Genomic DNA, 17539 nt, shown 5'->3' with positions numbered 1-17539 from the left:
AGGAGGGCATGAGAAGCAATATATTGGCCAGGAGTAAGCATAGTTGTCACTTGCATAGTAAATGACTGTGGCACATGCCAAATATACAGATCATCCCTACCTTAAAAAAATTATAGGCACATCAGCTGGAGTCTGGGATGCAGGGGATATTTTAATCCTAGAGGACAGATAATACTTAATTGGCATTGATGCCTATTCAAGCTATGTAGACGTAGCTCAGCTAAAGGAGGCTACATCAGTCCAGATGATCTTAAAGCTTAGAGTTATTTTGTTAGATCTGGGATTTCTAAATAGTGAAAACTAACCGATCTCAGTTTGCCAGCAAAGATTTTAAGGCCGTCTCAGAAGATTTGGGATTTCATCATATAACCTGCAGTCCTACATATCCTCAGCATAATGAACTGGCAGAATAGGGAATTAATTTTTTTAAGAAGCTGTTAAAGACTAGACATACAATGGAAGTTTCTCTCATTGTGCTAAATTACTTAGCAACACTGTTAAAAAGTAACATGCTAAATTACTGCTGGGATATCAGATCTGGTTACGGCTCAAAGAGAAAAACAAACGAGAGTTAATAAAAAGGAAAACAAAGAATATCACTGACAAAACTGCTGTATATCCAAGGATGTTTAAACCAGAAGAAAATTAGAATTTGGACTGATGGCAGCTGAGGAGACGGGTGAGGGTAGACACCTGCTTGCCCCAAGATCATATTAGATTAAGTGAGAGGACACTTGCTGAAACAAACACCTGTTGCTGCTTCCAGAGATCCACTGAACAAATGACTTACCGAGTTTACACAGAAGAATGTGTCTGAACTCACCCATCACACTATCTGTAGACTTGTCTGGGGCCATGCACATCTGCACAGAAATGATGCAACAGATTGAGAACCACCATCTGGCACAGAGCCACTGGGCTCATTTACTAATGATGTTGGCTATATCAAGGCCACAACGGAAGCAGCAGCTATATCTTCAGTATAGTCAGCTGACTGGCCTGTTGCCACTTCCATAAAAAACTCACTGAACATTGCCGATTCTTTGAGGAATAGTTTGATGGAGAAAGAACAGAAGTTTATTTACTAATAAAGGCAAGGATAAATTAAGTAGCTGTTATTATGTAATCACATGGGTATGGCTAAAGAGTTGGGGGGGGGGTCAAGGCAGATGAGGCAGCTGCAGGCTTTGGTTGCTGTTGTGTTAGAGTTCTGTAATGTTTCAAGAAAAGAATGTTAAAATATAAGCACTGTTGCTTTAGTGCAGAGACCACCACAATGTCTCAATGATCAGAGGCCCATCAGGAAACATAACCAAGTCAAACTGAAATGAAAGTGGCAAAATTGTATAAACACACCTGTGTAATTTTTCCTTCTCTTTTCACCGTGGATGTTGCTGCTAATTTAGCACGGTCAAAGCCTCTTGCCCATCTAAGTCCATAGGTAGTTATCAGACATGGAGACTAGATACACTTTAGTCCCAGTTCTGCTCTCATTTTCACCAGTGTAAATCATAAATAGCTCCACTGAAGTCAAGGGAGTTGCTAAAAATTTGCACTATCATACTTGAGAGCAGAATTTGGCCTTTTTTGGCTGTAATTTTAGATTACCTGCACATCTTATTTCTCCAGCACAAAACAAAAAGAAGAAACATCCCCCAGTGCAAATAGGTGCATCTGAGATCTAGTCTACTAGGAGTGCTATATCAGCGCAGCTGCACCAATGCGGCTATGCTGCTGCACCATATCTGGTGAAGACACTATGCCAATGGGAGACTTCTCTCCCGTCAGCATAACTACCATGAGAGGTGGTAGCTATGTTGGCGGGAGAAGCTGTCCCGCCAACATAGCGCTGTCCACAACTGTGCTTGAATTGGTGTAATTTATGGCACACAGAGGGATGGCTTATTCACACCCTTGAGTGACCTATGTTGCACCAACATAAGTGGTAGTGTGTACAATTCTTGACACTTTGATTCTTGAAGTATCCCACCTTAACTACTGTCAGAGATAGGGTACCAGACTAGATGGACTATGGGTCTGTTCTGGTACAGCAATTTGATGTTCCTAACACTCCTTGTGGAGTATTATATAAAGCTATTTAAGAAGGTATTGCCTTATGCAGAATGAATAATTCAAGATTGCTAACTGAACTTATTGATATTATTAAAAAGTAAAGATTTCATGCTATTGCTCTTTCAGGAAAGGCATGAACATCCCAGTTACCACCATAGTACTTATTCACATGTTTTAGTAACTACTAATTTTTTCCCCCACAGCCTATTGAGAATAGTTTATATGATGAGATCGCTTTGGATCAGCAAACCTCTTCAAAGCAAAGTAAATCAAACAGTGGCGAAGTCAATCCCTTGCTGAAAAGGCAAGCGTCTGGCAGCTCACAAACCACTGTGCTAATGAAGGAAGCCACCTCTGTACCTCCAAAGTCAAAGACAGAGCACAAGAACTTATCAGGAGAAAGAAAGAACTTTAACCCCCAGGTAGGTTTTATGCAGAATGCAAAAGTAACAGCCCACTGTTGGGGACTTGTCTGAAGCAGAAAACAGGTATCTTGAATTAGTGTTGTTAGGGTGACCTGCTGTGCTGTGACCATGTTCCAGAAAGTGCCGTACCAGTTTGGTGGTGTTTCAGAATCAGAAATACAGATTCAGTAACATTGCCCTTGGAATTATTTTCTGCCAACATAAGAATGGTCATACTGTGTCAGACCAAAAGTCCATCTAGCCCAGTATCTGGTCTTCCGACAGTGGCCAGTGCCAGGTGCTTCAGAGGGAATGAACAGGACAGGTAATCAAGTCATCCATCCCCTGTCACCCATTCTCAGCTTCTGCCAGAGGTGACCTTACTAGACAAAGGAAATGTAATCATATTTTTGGCCACTAGTGAAGAGTGAAATTCACTCCATGCAGAGGTCCAGGTACAAGGCCTGGACACTCAAAATAGAGCGCTAAGTGGGACTTAAGTGCATAGGCCTTGTACTGGCCTTTCATACAGTGAGGAAATTTAATCCTATAAACACATATCCCCTGTTTTTCCCAGAAGTGTCACAGGAAAGCAATAAGGAGTCCAGTGGCATCTTAAAGGCTAACATATTTATTTGGACATAAGGTTTTGTGGGCTAGAACCCGCTTCATGGGATGCATGGAGTGAAAATTACAGATGCTGGCATTATTATACTGACACAAGAAGAGAAGGGAGTTACCTCACAAGTGGAGAACCAGTGTTGACAGGCCAATTCAATCAGGGTGGATAGTCGACACCTCCTCATCTATTATTAGGAGCGCACTACAATCCACCCTGATTGAATTGGCCTGTCAACACTGGTTCTCCACTTGTGAGGTAACTCCCTTCTCTTCTTGTGTCAGTATAATAATGCCCACATCTGTAATTTTCACTCCATGCATCCCATGAAGAGGGTTCTAGCCCACAAAACCTTATGCCCAAATAAGTCTTAGTCTTTAAGGTGCCACCAGACTCATTGTTTTTGTGGATACAGACTAACCCTTCTGATAGGAAAGCAGTGATGCAGAAAGATCTAATAGTGATTGTGGACAGGTTACATATTAATTTTTGCAATGTGACTTGGCATCAAAAAAGCCAGTGCAATCTTGGGCTGCATAAGCAAATGCATCAAATCAGAGCAAGGAGGTGATTGTCTCTTCTCCTGTATGACTCTGGTGATCCCTTACCTAGAGCAGGACATTTGGTTCTGTGGTTCTCCACAGTGCACTAAGACCCATGTCTGAGCTCACCTTCTGCCAAAAAAAGGAGGTAAAGAGCTGCTGAACAGCTGCTGCTTTTCAAGGGTGAGGAACTGACTTCTGAAGACAGGCCCAAATTCCTGCTGGTTGAGATTTTCAGAGAAATACTGAAGAGAATGTAACCATACATTCTCCTTGAAAATTAATGGGCTAAGTTCCCTATGTTTCTTTGAAAATCTCAACCACTGTCTTTATTCTGAATCAGGCCAAATTCCCCATTGCTTCAATAAGAGTTCGAGTAAGGAGTTGGATCTAAGTAAGGATGTAGTAAGTGCTACAGGATTTGTAAAATACCTAAGGATTCTTTGATTTCTGTAAAGTTGCCTGGGAGTAACCACGGTCTGAATGTATCACCACCTTTTGTGGATGCATTGTATTTTACAAACATTACTGACCCCTGAAAATTGTGTTCCTCTCTTTCCTACCCCCACCCCCTCATATCAGGATCCAGACATAGCCCCACCACTGCCGGATAGGATCAGCTTGCTTATGCAGGAGACATTCAAGCTAGACTTAAACGATCAAGGAAACACTATATATGCAGAGCTGAACAAACATCATCTGAAGAACGGAGGCCTTAGTTTGGAGACCCACTCTGCCACTGACAAAGTCCTCATTGAGAAACCAGCCTGTTCATCACAAGGAGACACCCAGCAAAAACCAGGAGAACCAGACCAAGCAAACTACTCTCCTTGCAAAAAAATCAGCTCGGTGTATGCTTTGGCTAAGCAAGCCGAACGTTTCTATGACAAAAAAATTGACCTTATAAAGCTATCGCCTCCAGAAACTGTTTATTCTGAAGTTAAGCTTGAGCAAGGTAAAAGCCATTCCACACTTCCTTGGGGTCAAAATGTCCATTCTCTATCACTTTGTCCATCAACTTCTGCAGACACAAAGAAGTTGACATTAAGTACTCCTGCTTCAACACCCCCTAAGTTGTCTCCTAAGTTACCTATTAAAGCTAGGACCTCTGTGGAGTCCCAAAGTTCAGAAGAGCTATTTGCACCCTATGCAACCTTCCTCCAAAGCAATGAAAGGCTTAGAAAACCAAACAAGATCCTTTGTGATTCACCTACACATAGCACATATGGGCAGATTGAGAAGGTGAAAACTTGTAAGCCTTTTGCTTCTGGCTCTGATAGTGGGAACAATACTTATGAACAGATTCCTGTTGGACAGCCAAAGTCATCTACTCATGACCAAGCTTCTGAGAGACATTCTAAGTCTCCTCTAGTACAACTCAATGATACTTATGATGAGGTGTCTTCTTTGACCATAGGATCCTCCAGAACAGAGAAGTGTACTGAAAATACGTATGAAAAGATCCCCGAGAATCTCCAGAAAGGCTCATCTGCAAAGCAAATTCCTGCTACTGATAACACATATGAGCAAATTTCCCTAGATCTTGTGAAGGGAGCAGAAGCAAAACCAAACCAGAAGGTACAGTACAGTTAATTGACTTTAAAAATAAAACCTGAGTACCATTCAGAATCATTCAAAAGGATCAGATCCTGTTTTCCTCAGGCAAATTTCTAAAGTCCTAAACTTCTAGGCACTTAAGACATGATTTCAGTTGTTTAAAGGATACTATTCAGGACAGAAAGCTCAAAGTTATAAACATCTTTAGCTTGTTATTAGATATCAAAAGCAAGAAAAAAAAGTCAGGCATCAGGATGACCAAAGATGAACATTTCTTGTAATTATAGCTTGCTGCTATAGACAGTATTCCTAGTACAGGGCAAGATAAAGGCAGAGAAATCACCATACATCCTGAAAACAGAACTTTTTGGCAGGGAGATGCATTAGGCTGTAGAATATTCTCGAGAGAGGTAGTGGACCTTAGTTTGGACATACAAAACTACAGTGGTCAAGGCATTAACTAAACTACTGTATAAAACACAGTCAGGACTGGATGGACCAGATGGGTCTAATAGAACTTTTTCATCTCAGACATGATTCTATGGTTAAGTAGATAAAAGTACATTTAAATGTTTAACATCTGGAGGTGGTTTGTTCCAGTCACTGAATCTGTATTTGCTAGTTTTCAAGTATTAATGACCGTAAATATACAGAATATTCAACTGTGCTTCAGAGACTTGGGAACTATTTCTTTCCATCTAAAAAACGTGTTCTTTTTTATTGGCAGATGGACAAGCGAAGAAGATTTTTTTTTTTCTAACAAGAAGAATAAATTCTGAAGGAGGAGTTTTAAATTTGTTCCATTTAGCCTAGACTAAAGATCATAGAAAAATATGCAGACAAATTCATCCCTTGTGTAATTTCCCCAATGGCTGTGGTAAACCAGGGACATGTTTAGCCTGTACTGTCTATAATAGCACAAACAGAGATAATGCTGGAAAATGAATACCTGTTTGTCAAATAGTTATAAAGGCCCCAGCTCATAGAAATCTGCACAACTTCAATTTTCTTTTCACTTGAACCATGTGAATTTAGGACCAAATTCAGGCACTGACCTAGAGTCCTAAGCCCAGGAGCATGAAACATGGTGGAAGTTGGCCACCCCATGCCAATTCTCCCCCAAGCTTGTGGGGAAGCAATCCCTCCATCACAGAGGGTTTTAAATTGGAATAGGGGAGACACACAGATTGTGTGGATCAGCTGAAAGTTTGTATCCATCTTGCCTTGTGTGTCCCTGGTTGGGTAGAGAAACAGGGATAGCACTGTTTTGATATCTGTTTAAGGAACCACTTTAGAGCTATTCAGCTAGGAAGCCATCCTGGACCTGCAGTGCAACAACTTTATTGAACATACAAATTCATGAACAATATTGCAGACCCTGTTGTAATAAGAACTACTGGCATATATGAACTTGTGTTCCCTGTCTGTAGAAACTTGTAACCCTTATTCTTAGCCTATAAGCTCTTTAGAAGCAAGGACTGTCAGTGCTTTTGTTCTTTGCACAGTGCCTAAAACAATGGGGTCCTGGTCTTTGACTGGGGCTCCACAATTCACATCACACCCACCTTTTTATTAGGGTGGTCAAGAGATTAAATAAGTGGTATTCTATTATTGTTTAACCACATGATTAATTTTTAAAATTTTTTGGATGCTTTCTATATTTTCAATTATATTGATTTCAATTAACAACAGCGCTCACTTGGCAGCGCTCACTTTATATTTTTGATTAAAAGTGTTTGCACTGTAAAAAGACAAAAGAAATAGTATGTTTCAATTCACCCAACACAAGTACTGTAGTGCAATTGAGTGCAGTTATGTAACAAAAAAAATCTACATTTTTAAGTTGCATTTTCAGGACAAAGACTGCATTACAGTACTTGGAGGTGAACTGAAAAATACTATTTTTTCTGTTTATCATTTTTACAGTGCAAATGTGTAATCAAAATATACACTGATTTCAATTACACCACAGAATACAAGATATATGAAAATGTAGAAAAACATCCAAAATATTTAATAAATTTCAATTGGTAGTCTCTTGTTTAACCATGTGATTAAAACTACAATTAATGTTTCAGAGTTAATCACATGAGTTAACTACAATTGACAGCCCTTTCTATATACAACTCTCGACAGAAGTAATTGAGTAATGCTACTAAATTATTTCAATATGGTATTTTTCCATTTTTAAAAAATCCTCAGCCTGATTCTAATCAGACATCAGTTTTACATTGGTTAAACTCCATTTGCGCAAGTTATTCCTGATTTGCAGAGATGTAAGTAAAAGCAGGATAAAGCCCTTTGAACTTGAGTTAATGTAGTTATTTTGAAATCATCACACTGAATGTTGATGACAGAGCAATACTTTCATACTTTTTGTTTAGGACTTAGAATTAAATGCCTCAGATATGCATAACTGTAACAGTCCCACCTCACCACTGTAGCACTTCCTGCTGGTCAGTCTGGGAATTAGCTCAGTCTTTTCACAGGGCACCCACCTCTGGTAGTGTCTCACCACCATCACTTCTGCTTCAGACACACATCATCTCAAGGATCGCAACATTCTCTTCCATTCTCCCCCACTTCCTGGGGAACAGTAGTCTTCTGTCAAGCCACTCACCTCCATGGCCAACTGCAGCCAAGGTTCTAGCTACTTGCTAGAGTGGCAAACTGCAGCCCTTCACTGGCCACTCCTCCCAGTGGCAAGTGTGGGGGGCAGAGAGGGGAAGAACTCCCTCCATGCATTTCCCTTGGCCACTTCCATATAGCCCTAGCACCTTCTCTGCCTCTGTATCAGGGCTTCAGTCTTTCCACCAGTCAAACTAAAGTACCCTCTTACTCCCCCCACAATTCCCTCAGCCCTTCAGGAACCCAGTCCTTTCTCCCTGGGCTCCTAAGAGGGAACTGCCCCCTTTGTCCTGCAGCTCTCTTTATATATGGGCCTGCTCTGCCCTGATTGGCTGCTCATTGCAGCCCCTCTCTGATTGGCTGTCTGCTGTGCTGCCTCTCCAGGACTGCTTTTAACCCTTTCTCCACCAGTATGGGACAGACACCGTATCACAGTAACTAAAAATAAATTATGCTGCTATTTGTAGCTTATTTGGAAATGTGCCCTCTTTCCTGCATGTATCTTTTCAATCAGAGTTATAAAGATTGAATCTTGCAAAGATCTGAACACCCCCAAAACTTTGTGAGATTCAAAATCCAGATCTAAGCTTTGTACCTTGGGCTTGTCCATCATAACAACCCATCAGAATCTTTGCCCAAAAGTAAAAGCAAAAGTTTGCATCTCTCTGAACTTCTTCATTTCAGCAGGGACTGGAGGGAGAAATATCATGAAAAGATACATCAATTCTCATCCAGTCTAGAAGCACTGGGAATCTTGCAAGAAAGCATGTTCTTGTATAATTTCTGGCCAGTCTGATGTATTGACCACATTTGTTCAAAGACATAGCAAAGCCAAACTCTCATCCCTTTCTTGATGTTTTCTCAAGCTTGCCTACAACTATTTTTTATATTTTTGAAGATATATTTTACAATCTCAAAACTCACAGCTAGAAGACTCAGAAGAGTTCAGGTTATGAGTCACTACTATGCCTTGCAGATGGCTATAAACCATAACTGAAAACAGCAAAAGGTCAGAGGTTAATTTTCATCCAACAAGAATCATTAAACTAAACAAAGTCCGGGTCTTAAATATATACGTGAATTTAATCATAAAGACATACATACACAGTCAGCATCATCTACAGAATGCTTAAGAGTAAAGGGGATATTCAGAGAATTAAAAACAACACTAGGTGGGGGAAAAAAATCCCTTGCAAGAAAAAAATGCTCTAAAAATCTTGATTAAAAATGATAACCCCAGCTGACTTTTCTTCCTGTACTTATAATGGCTTTTTAAACTGAAAAAGAGTTTAGAAATTGGCTGCCTCAGCAGCCATGGAGGTGATTAAGGGTCCTAGGTGGAGGCAGAATAAATCTGTCATGCAGAGACCAGGGAAGTGTTCTTGACTCTACTCCTCAGCAGACAATGCATCATTTCCCCTCCTCAGTGTGATGGAAGATGGAGATTAATTAGAAGCCAAAGCCCCAAACACAGAAGTCACATTATTTGTAATAATGACTCGATTACAGTCTGCAGCAACAGATTAGCTAGTAATTCAGAAATTCCACTCCCTCTACATTTTCCCCAAGGTGAAGGGGATAGGGGGAAGAGAGGATGTTTTGCAATGGTTAGAGCTGAGGGACAGAGAGTCAGGATTCTGGGTTTCTAAGTGCCAACAGCCCCCTGTGAGGTGCTGAGCACCTTCAACTCCCAATGAAGGACTTTGCAAGAGCTCAGCACCTTGCAATATCAGACCCTTAATCTCACAGTCTCCGTTTAGCCATCAGTTTAGTACATCACTTATACACTTTAATGCTAACAGTATTCCCACCAATTCACCTATCATAATGGCTACAAAAGTAGATATTCTTTTAGATTTCCTAACTCCAACCTCAGGGATGCAAGAGGCTGCTCCCACTGTTTTTTCATCTTTAAACCCATCAGTATATATTGGCAACGCAAAAGTGACTCCATTTACCATATGTAAACTCATAAACCAAGGGTATCGGAGCCTTCCCAAAAGTGGGGGGCTAGGGGGCCTGCCCCCCTGAGACCCCTTCCCTCCCTGAGGCCCCGCCAAGCTGGAAACCAGAGCGAGACTGGGGAGCCCACCTGGGGTGAGGCTGAAAGCAGCCCCCTGCCTGTGTCCCCATCCCCCAGGGCAGGTGGAGGGACCCAGGCTCCCCACAGCTGCCCTCTTGGCTCTCCCTGACTTGGCTCCAGCTGAAGGTGGAACCTTGGAACCACAACCTGGCCATGATAAGAGCCGTTGCTAGCTTTTGTGACTGTATTATGAATCTTGCCATATTTGGTATTTTTCTTAAAGCCCCAGTTCTTGTGTGTCCTCTGATGATGTAAGAATTTTTGCTTTCATTTAAAAACCTGTTTCTAGCCCCCATGATTGTAGAGAAAAGCTTGAAAATGTTAAGGCTAAAAGCTCAGAAGGGAAAAAAAGAATCCAACATTCTTTTTTTTTTTAATCTCATAATTTTTTAAAGCTAAATCTGATTCACGACCTTTGAATGTTTGAGCTTGGCCATATTGTACTAAGGAAGTGGAAAATAATATCTGAAATCTTTTTGTGTAGTAGCTGGCTGCTAACAAAATACTTGTATTCATTTAACTTGGGTTGCATATGCTGGATGGGCCAAGAATTTGTTGGAGGGGAATCATAGAATCATACAAATGTTGGGCTGCAAGGATGTCATGAGATCATCAAGTCCAGCCCGCTGCACTATTAAAGGCCTGATGTATTTTTGTAAAGTATTCTTATTAGTCATGGCTTTAAAATTGAAACTGGACAAGTTGGCAGTGTTTGCTTGAACCACCTAACCTCTGAGCCAATGTTCGTTCTGCGGGGGAAAGGGTTAAGTGGATCCTGATGACTCATTGAGGCAGGTGACTCATTACCCCACTGTATATAAGGGAGGAGGAAGTGGCTGTCAGAGGAGAGAGGATTTAAAGTATAAACTGATCAGGCCTGAAATCAGAATCCTAGGAGTAGCCAAACCTAAGGAGATAGTTGAGATGAACTATGTGTTACTAATTTCTTAATAAAGTCAAGCCAGAGGAAAAATGTGGAGTTTTGACTCTATACCATGCGTGGACTTTGTTTTAGGGCAAGCTGGGAAAGACATTTGCTCACAGGGAAAATAAAAAGCTGTCAGCTGATGGAATGCAGATACTACTTGTCTTCTCAGCTCTTTGGGGCAGGGATTATCATTTTGTTCTGTGTTTGTACAATGGGGCACCCGGTGCTGGCCTGTGACTGGAACTCCTAGGTGCTACTGCAGTACACATAATAAATCAAAATAAAATATATAAACATACAGACAATGGATCTGAGTCTCCTCTAACTTATATAACTTTTACACTAGTACCAATCCATTGAGTTCAGGGGAGTTACTCGTGGGCTACATCAGAATGATCAGAATCAGACCCAAAAGCAAATTCCCTTTGTAGCGCCTGAAAAACATAATGTGGCCCAGAAAGACAAGGATATTAACGCCAGACCTATTCCACTAACTCAATCCTCTGACTGGCTCTAAAGAAATGAGAGTAACTAATGAGTAAACCTCTAAAGCAGCAAATAAGAGGCTGAAATTCTCAAAAGGCTGGGTTTCTAGTTGGGGTGCATTTGTTGATGACAATTTCAAAATATTGTTCATTATTTTATATATTTCCTAGTGAATATTTTATCAGCACACTTTTAGTAAATGCTCATTCTGTAATGCCAAAGGATAGGGAAATGCTGGCAAGAAGCATGCAGCCGCTATATGTACAAGATGTACTCATCTCAACCAGGGGCATGATGGTAAATGCTAGACAAGTTCACTGTAGAATGTTACAGGAAATGAGAATACAATGCATACTCAAAGAACAGTGCTCTTCATAAAAACCGCAGTGCTCATTGCTGTGGGCAGCGTACACTCAAGAAAACTCAACTGGAAAGGTGCACCAGGCACAATGAGGTTAGACAGCTCCGGTTTCAGTTTCATTTCACACACACTCAGGGCTTTATTCTGTCTTCCCTTTACCAACATTGATTAACACCTTAGTCTGCAACTGATCCAGTGAAACAAATGGGACTTCTTGTACAGAACGATGCTACTCTTTGTGAGTAAAAGGGAAACATAACTGGGCCCCCAATGGGCAAAATTCAGAGGTTTTGTGTACATCTCAATAAGGTAGCTGAAATTGGTATAACTTAAAGAGAGAGCATAGTAGAAAAAGCCACTAACAGAAAATTATTAATTTAATAGCCTCCCTGCTACCAAGAAATGTATGGCTGGAGTTTGGAAAAGGCCTCGGCACCATTTCATCAGACATATCAGTCTCCAGATGGCACATGCCCGATTCAGAGTGGCCTGCGTACAGGAGCCAGAACACTGTGCTAGGCATGATGCACATTTGTTTTGTGCTGTGTGGTACTCGCAGAGCACATGAGCGCAGCTCAGCAGGAACATCTCTCTGTGCTGAGTCCTGGGCTTCAGGACCAAGTGCAATGTTCCTGGGAGAAAAGGGTGATGATTTGGTGACTCACTTGTCATAACTTTTAACATTATAAACCTGAATGCCTAATGATACCAGAAATTATGGGGTTCAATAGAAAGTTTGTTATTTTCTTCTGAAGGAAGGGATGTGATTAAATGTGAGCAGGCCATAACAAAGAAGTGTGCTTTGAACAGATTGAGTGAATTCTTTCATTGTAACTATGTGACAGATTTAGGGTACCAGGCCTCAGCAGTGCTGGCTCATGGGGTATTCAGTAACTCTCCTTATTCATTTTTCATGTATAGGGTTCACACTTTGGCAGTTTTGCTTTGACTTTTGAAGGTGCTGGCTGGAGAAGCCAAAGGGGAACTTGGCTGAAACTGCTGAGTCTCATGTGGATACCAATTGATACTGGAAATCCCTTGCCCAGTGAGTAGAATGTGAGTTGCCTGAAATCCAGTCCCACCTTACCTAAAAATGGTCCAAGTTTACCAGACTGGTTGTGAACCACAAAAGTTCACTGCTCCCCTCAGTTCTAGTGCCTACTACTATCCAAACCTTCTCTTAACATATTTTCTAAATATAAGTCTAGCGTCTTTACTTCTCTTCTTGCACCTCACCCACTGAACAGTGCAATGAGACAATAATGAAGGTTGCTTGGCATTGCCTCGTTTCATACCCTCTTTGAGGGGGGAATCCGTACCAATGTTCTACAGAAAATAGAGCCCATTTGTCATCTGCCCTCTTTGGTTCACCATATGCTTGAATAAAGCAAGATATCACTTGATTATCTGTTCTGTTCACTCCCTCTGCAGCACCTGGCATTGGCCACTGTTGGAAGACAGGATAGTGACCTTTGGCCTGACCCAGTATGGCCATTCTTATGTTTGATGTCTATGTCTTCTTATGCCCACTAAGACCTTTGAATCATGCACAGAGTGTTTAATAAATCTGAGTCCTGGAGGAAAGGAGATGGAGCATGGGTCCCTGATCTTGGTGTAGTGTCAATTGACATTTTCATCATGCAAATCTAAGGGAAGACCATTTGTATAATGACTGACTATGGTACAATCAAAGATTTTCAGTTCCTCCTCCTGCCCATGAACAGTTTCAGTGATGAAGTAATTAACCCCGAGAGGTCCAAATCAGATCATTCTGAAACTTGTAAGTGAAATATTTTTAATGACAACTTACTTTTCAGTAATGACAACTTCCTAAAAGTACCAGGGGGTTTGAATCCATATCTATGTTTTTTAAATTTCAGAATCACAATTAATAAGGTGGTAATAAAGGATAGGAGAGGCTGCATTATATATTCTTTTAATCTAGTGCATTTCTGAAATCTGCTTTTAACTTTTCACACTATATACAGTCTCTCTCATTTCTCCTCTCTTCTTCTATTTCCACATAGCACTTTCTTTTTTACATATCACAGGCACATGACCACCACTCTGGCAATTGTGAAATCCAGATGGGGGATTACCAAATTACACTTCATCTTTAAACTACAGGAGTAGAAAATTTTCTTTGTAAATAAACTTGATGGATGTTAGTATTTTGAATAATGATAGAAACAGGATAGCAAAAGATTCTTAGGAATTTAGAAACACATGCATCAGTGCTTAATGCTCTGGACTTTGTGAAAATATCTTCCACTGGAGCTGAAAGACCGGGGAATAGTGAGAGAGGGACTCTGGTGGTGGTTTGATGGGTGGGACACATTCCATTTTTATTATATTCATGTTGCTGCCGGGATAGTGTTATTATCTGTGGGTAATTGCCAGAGTCTGTTTATGTATGAAAGTAATTTTAAGAGCTTGTCAAAGGTGCCCAGAGCTAGGGTTGGGTGCTCTTATGTCAGGTAGCATGAACAGACAAAATAGATTGTGCTTTCTGCTGTTCCAGGAAAGTAAAGCTCCACCTGTCTTTAATTCTCATTAACAGGTTCAACTAACCCCCAAGGCTTTTGAAATTAATTCCATCAGTTTAGAAGGCTTATCGTTCCAACAGTTTCCAGTCTGTCATTAATCCTTAACCACACATTACTCAGTAACATTGGCCACTGTGACTCAGGAAGTACAAGACCCAGGAGTGTGAATGCTCCAGGCTGCTTGCACCTTCTCCCTAAGACCTGGCTCTATGCTTTTTCCATTGATTGGTATATGGAAGGTGCAGCCTTTCAACCCTGCACCCGCATCTAACAGGGAGAGTCATCTTCAAAGAGACGTTTCTCCTTCCACTGCATCGTTTTGTTTATGTCTCGAAGTGGCTTGTTTCCTTACTTAGTAGGGAACAAGGCTGTAAACATCGGCTGATGATTATCAAAATTGGTAACATCCATACATCATAATACATCAAGAGTCTAATAACCTCTCTTGTATGAAAAAATCCTCTATTAGCCAGTTGCCTCTCCCAACCCTTTTCTCTCTGAAAGTTAGCTCAGTTACAAATTCCCTCTGGCTGGGCATGGACCTTCTCTGAGCAATTGCTTTTTATTCATCTCGATGGAGAATTATTTGCTTGGAAACTATTCCAGACTTTTCCATTACTCTGTTGGGCCCAATGCTGCAAGGTGCTGAGCATCTTTTCCAAGATGCTGAGCACTTGTAGCTCCTGCTGAAGTCTTTTTTGTTTTAATTCACTCCCCCACATAGCAGCTGACATGCATTTTAGCACATTTACTATTGTTTACTCCCACTTTTCTTTGTTCCCTGTCACCCTCTAGCTTTCTTTTCCTTACAGAGGAGAAACCACTGGATCTATTTCAAACTGATAAGAGGGAGGAACTCCCTGAGTATGTGAGTGTAATAGAGAAGCTTAGAAGTAGTGGCTATGAACTACAATACAATATGAATGCAGAATAGTGAGGAAGGGGTTCCCTAGAGGCAGCGTGGTGAGGAAGGGGTTCCCCGGAGGCAATGTGGTGAGGAATGGGTTCCCAGGAGGCAGTGTGGCAAGGAAGGGGTTCCCAGGAGACAGCGTGGTAAGGAATGGTTCACAGGAGGTGGCATAGCCAGGAATGGGTTAATAGGCGGCAGTGTAGCAAGGAATGGGTTCACAGGAGGCAGCATAGCCAGGAATGGGTTAATAAGTGAATGGGTTCACAGGACAAAACAGAACCAGGGGATTGGATTTCAGCAAAACAAATATTGAGAAATTAGGATTGGGGCCCTGTCCAAAACCCACTGAGTCACTGGTAAGACTCTTTGGCTCTATGAGGAGTTGGACCAGGGCCCTTGGGTGTAAATATAATGGGAGGAATGACTAAAATCCATCTGTCTAGCAAAGGCTGCCAAATCCTAAAATGGAGCATGAGTGCTGTGGAGGCTAATGTGCCCCCCCTCAAGCTTATGGGGGGCAGGGCAGCTGTTCCAGGGGAGTCATTCAGAATGAGGACAGGTAGAAGGATCATGGACATCCCGCCACAGGTTCTCTCTGCTAGTAGAGTGCAGCTTTAAGTTCAGGACAGGTGTCTTTTGGAACTTTGCTAGGGGAGAGTGCCCAAGAGACATGGTGCCTTGGCCCAAACCCTCCTTGCCCAGTATTGCTCACGCTTTGGGCTGTCCTAAGTAGCTCCAGTTGCTTTGTGTCCTCCCCTGCAGGTGGACGTTCCATCACTGGGAACCTGCAGCCTGGAATCCACCATCAAGGCCAGCCAGAATGAAGGCACAACATATTAATTTTCAAAAGGGGAAAGGAAAGGGATGCCTGCCAATGTTTGCCTCATAAGCCTGACTTCTGGTTCTAGAAAAATGACAGGATAATTATTCAAAGAAAAATGACCCACTCGACACCTGGAGAATAGTGGAACTGTAAGCAGCACTGGGTTTCTGCAGTGTTAATCTTCCCAGATGACATTGATCACTGTCTTTGATAGAACAATTAAATCAGTGGCCAAAATGAAAGCAGCAAATGTAATGGGTCCAACTGAGGCTGGCATTTGTGTCGGGGGAAGAGGGAGGAGCACTTCCTATACTCTGAGGGCAGGGATTGCTCCCACCTTGACCCTCCTCCCCCTGGAGGGGACTTGGGGGAAGCAGGCTGCACCACCTAAAGACGGTGTAGGCTATGTGCAAGCCCCTGTGCACTGAGAAGCTTGTGCCTGAAATGCAGCTCCCTACCTGAATACAGCTCGGTATCAGCCCCAGCATGTTTCAGGGCCTAACTGGCCCAATTTGGCTCAATGTGTTTTGACTTCAGTGATGCCTTTGTTACACTATCTCCCAAAAACTCACTCTCAGAACTAGTCCCAATTGGCTCAGGTAGGGGTACAGTCACATGGATTAGTTACTGGTGCAGAGGCCAAAGATAAATTGTGGGGAGGGGCTTAGTGGGTAGTACAGGGAGCGGGGCTGGTCCTGGTCCTGTCTAATATCTTCTTTCATGATCTGGAAGAAGGAGTTAGCGACACATTTGTATAATCTACAGAAGATACTAAAATGCACTCACTCATGCTGGCTTTCAATTGGGCAGTTCCACTCTGTCCTTTACTGTTAGTGTTATGGTGGCTGGTGGTGTCTCCTTCACTGAAGAGTTATTATTTATTATTTGTATTGTGGTAACACCTAGGAGCCCCAGGCATGGCCCAGGACCCATTGTGCTAGGCACTGTACAAATACAGAACAAAAGGATAGGCCCTGTCCCAAAGAGCTGATAATCATTTAATATTTGTGGTTCTGTTTTAGAACAAACTCCTGTGACAGTGTTTGAAGCACTGTCATAGCAGGCAGCTCTTATTTTCATAAACACATGATGGAAAAGCCCTACTTGCCCATCTTCTGCCCTAGTGGGATTGTTCCCTGCAGTCCACTGTCCATTACATTATTGCATGTCCCAAACGATGGGGCTTCCATCACTTTGCCTAGGAGACCATTTCTCAGTCTAACAGATGGCCCTGCTAGAAACTCTCTCCTGATATTCAGCCTTAATTGAGTCTGATGAATTTAATAACTATGAAAATTTTTTCCTACATCCTAAATGGTTGGATTGGCTTCTATAACAGAAAGGGAATGAAAGTGCTAGATTGAGAATAAGGGGTCCAGGATGGAGTAGATAGATCCCATGCTGGCACTGAGAGCATTGAGGAGAGCTTGTGGATTCAGTCAGCCCCATCCTGCTACACCTGCAACAAATGACTGCCATGGAGAGAGGAGTTAAAAGAAGGAGACCTAGTCCAGTTCAGGGCCGACCAGGAAGGAGAGCAGAGCTCTGCTTCTTCCTTGACGAGGGAAGCCTGGTTCCA

This window comes from Lepidochelys kempii, chromosome 10, assembly GCF_965140285.1.
Source record: "Lepidochelys kempii isolate rLepKem1 chromosome 10, rLepKem1.hap1, whole genome shotgun sequence".
NCBI classification, from domain to species: Eukaryota; Metazoa; Chordata; order Testudines; family Cheloniidae; genus Lepidochelys; species Lepidochelys kempii.
The sequence above is the reverse complement of the archived record's forward strand: the minus strand, read 5'-3'. Positions refer to the sequence as shown.